Below are 3,721 nucleotides of genomic sequence, written 5' to 3'. Positions count from 1 at the left end.
TCTCGTTCTAATTTACCCTTGTATATATAGTTTTTTTTTTTGTACACACGGTAGTTTGAGCTTTAGAAGTCCATTGAACTAGAGATGGCCTGTTGGAAAACGAATATCACAACGTGCTATGAGCAACTTTTTAGGAAAGATTTTCTGGTTAAGAACGTTCATTCGTAGAGCCCCACTCGCAACACAATGTCTCTTGATGATGGCAGATTGTCTGACGCACTGAAATGACCAGCGTCAGAGTGGCCATCAGACGTTGGATAAAACGTTCATGGATGTCTTGTGAAACAAGATCTTATTGCAGCTCTCAAATTTTGTTAATTTGAACTCGTCCATCAAGTCGCAAAAGGTAGACTCAGCCTTTGCGACCAATTAATCTTGCCACTGTCCATCAGGCATGCGATGGGAGCGACACAATGTACATTCTGGGAAAATGTGCTAGGGTGGATACAGTACTCGTACAATCGACATCGCCCGATGCGAGTATGCAACCTCCATTTTTTAACCTTGAGCCATTTAGTTTCATGAAGTTAATTGGCAGGTTTCTGTACTTGCATTGTATTTTATATTTTCACTCGGCGGACGTTCTCTCTGCGTCAAATATTGCATAACTGGCTTTTTTTGAAGAAAAGACGTTGCATGAGGGTGGGGGGTATTTTTTGGAATTCTGCACTAGTTGAACTGAGCGACGTAGCAAAGGCAGATGTAGAAAAAACCTGTTGTGCGGTAGTGCAGTGCTTTTATCCAACTTTTAAGACGGGAATTAATACGACAATCTCTCCCGTCTACGTAACAATGTTGAACAATGCAATAGCCATTCTGCTAACCATCACTTGGTGTCAAAATTGAGCGGGCGCGTCGACTTATATGAAATGGTAACTGGAGTGTGGGGTACTGTGGGCCAATAGAGAAGTTATCACGTCATTCTCGCATTTCACTTAACAGCAGAAGACTAAATTATGTGATAATCGGCTAGCCCGTCCTGATCGGCTAGCCACCGAACTAATTTAGCAACTACGCCGCTAGGAAGGTAGGCGCGAAACTACAATCTCAATTGCAGCTGTAATCTTGGTTATGCAAAAAAAAAAAAATTGGCCAACTTGCTAAGTTATAATAATGTCTAATACATATTACTTGAACGGAGATCTCGCCTTTCAGGTACTTGGGAATGACTTGACCAAAAAAGATGTGAGAGAACTAAAGCGTTGAGTCCTGGTAAAGAAAATAAGTGGTTAGGAATACTGGGCAGTGCAGCAAGAGTGAGAGCAAATAAATATAACGTTCTACGAGAAGTATGGAAAAGTGTGGCGGTATCTGGGAATTGGGATTATGTATGGAATGGACGCTATTGCATGGAATGATGGTGAATGGAATCAATTGGAGGTTATACAGAATAGGAAAGCTAGACTGGCTCTTGGAGGTGCCAGATGGACTGCAGTGGGGGCTTTAACTTTTAAGAGGAGATATGGGATGGAGTACGTTTAGAGAGCATTGAGATATAAAGAACGACTGGAAAGAATGGATGATGTACGTTGGGCACGGGTAAGACGTACCTGTGGAACTTAAGAGTGAGCAAATGGGTAAGTGTCGTGCAATAGCACAAAAGAGTGAGTTACACGAAACGTGGGAGATGAAAGACCAAGAGAGGTATGGATGAAAACAGTCACAGGGTGTAACGGATCGAATGGGATGTCAAAGAATGGAAGAAAGAAATAGATGAGAGAGTGAAATTGTGTGGTTTAAGAGATTGGAAGCAAGGAATGGAAAGAATGGACAGCCTGAGATTGTACCAGATGAAAGATGTACTACCTGCTATGATGTGTGGACCTCATTGAAGTATAATAGTTTACTCATGGTTTGTACAAGGTCCCCGAAGGATTACTAGAATTTGAAACAAGAACCAACACCAGGGGCCACGGCTATTAACTAAAAAAACTGCGCTGCAACTTCTCTACGCGCCAACATTTCTTCTCGCTTCGAATCGCCGACATGTGGAACAGCCACCCCGATGACATGGTTGGCGCTCCAAGTATGAACGCGTTCAAGAACAGATAGATAAAGCTATGGAAAAATATATGTTCAGATTTGAAATGCCTAGCACCATATCGAACCCGGTGGAAGTCAAGTAGCTATTTGATTTCAAACTGTCGTCAGTCATGAAAAGACCCGGTCAAATGACACAATTTTAGATCTGTGAACAAGGCACGAAAAGGAAAAGAATCGGCGACAGGCGACATCAGGCCTACACTTCAGCGTCGAGAACACTATGTTATGTTATGAAAGAGATGCCATGGTATGAGTATATATATGACGGAAGTAGAGGTGGAGACCAAATATTCTGTGTGAGAGCAAATGTTTTCAGTGTGAATGCACAAACATACAGGTGGGATGAAAGAAGAGAGGATATTTGTTTTATGTGTGACAGAGGTGAGAGGGAGAATGTGGAGCACCTGATGATATAGTGTGATGCATATGAGCGGGAGAGACTGGAAATGATGAGAGTGATACTGGATGAGAGGGATGAGGGTGATGATGTGAGGTATCAGCGAACAGGAGACGAATAGATTGCAATGATATTAGGCCTATCAAGGGGGGTGGCTGCTGCTTTGACTGAGAGTGGGAAGCGATTTTTGAAGAGTGCATGGAGGGTGAGGGAGAGGAGGAGGTTGGCATGAGTGGTGGCGGGGGGTACGCAGCCGTGCACCACTAAATTTGTGCACCAATCAGCCTTGAAAGGAACGCCTAGCACATTTACGGATGACCACCAATCAGCCGCGGATTAAGCCATCCGTCGGTAACCAGCCCGTGACATCATCTTGCTTTAAATATTAGGAGCTTTACGCCACCACATTCTGAAGCGAATAGCCCAGAGAGTAATGGTTATGCACCACTGAACGTTGCGTCGAATCATCACTTCATACCCTGACTTTAGCTCGAACTGTAACTTGCGGACAACGGACTGCGACCAACCAGCCCAGGTCGCCAGTGAAACTGCATGCATCGGGTCGCCTGCCAAAGACCACCACTGCCCTGGATGTAATGGACCATCATGATTCCTGCCTTCAGGAACGTAGCCTTCAACACTTCAGGCCGTCCGTATCTAGGCCGTGGGTCGAACCAGCCCTCGGTCGAACGGTCACTAGTCGAAGGACGATAAATTTTGGAACAGAACTATGCTATCTGAAACCTAACCTCAGATGCGGTGAACGTAAAATTACGTAATTTAACGATGCCCGGAAGTCAGATTCGATCCGCGGCCTGGTGGTGCACGGCAGGTGGTGGTCAAGGCCGGAAGAGGACAAAGCCAAGTGGTGCACGGCTGATTGGTGTAGGTCCGGAGAGATCCAAGGCGTTCGATTCAGGGCTTATTGGTGCACAAAATTGGTGGTGCACGGTTGCGCTCCCCATGCATCCTGCCGTGCACCACCAGACCGTCACTTTTAGCTCACAACATCCGGGGTTAGGTTCAGAAAGCATAGTTCTGTTCCAAAATCTATCGTCCTTCGACGAGCGACTTCCGCAGCTTCGCTAAATTACGTAACTTTTAGCTCACAGCATCTGGGGTTAGGTTCCAGATAGCATAGTTCTGTTCCAAAATTTATCGTCGTACGGCGCGTGGCCGTTCGACCGTGGGCTGATTCGACACACGGGACAGATACGGACGGCTCCGGCGCGCTCTGTCCGGGTGGTGTAAATTTTTTTTGCGTGTTGGCAGACGACGCTG

Source organism: Hyalella azteca, unplaced genomic scaffold (assembly GCF_000764305.2).
Source record: "Hyalella azteca isolate HAZT.00-mixed unplaced genomic scaffold, Hazt_2.0.2 contig7618, whole genome shotgun sequence".
Classification (NCBI taxonomy): domain Eukaryota; kingdom Metazoa; phylum Arthropoda; class Malacostraca; order Amphipoda; family Hyalellidae; genus Hyalella; species Hyalella azteca.
This window is presented reverse-complemented; position numbering follows the sequence as displayed.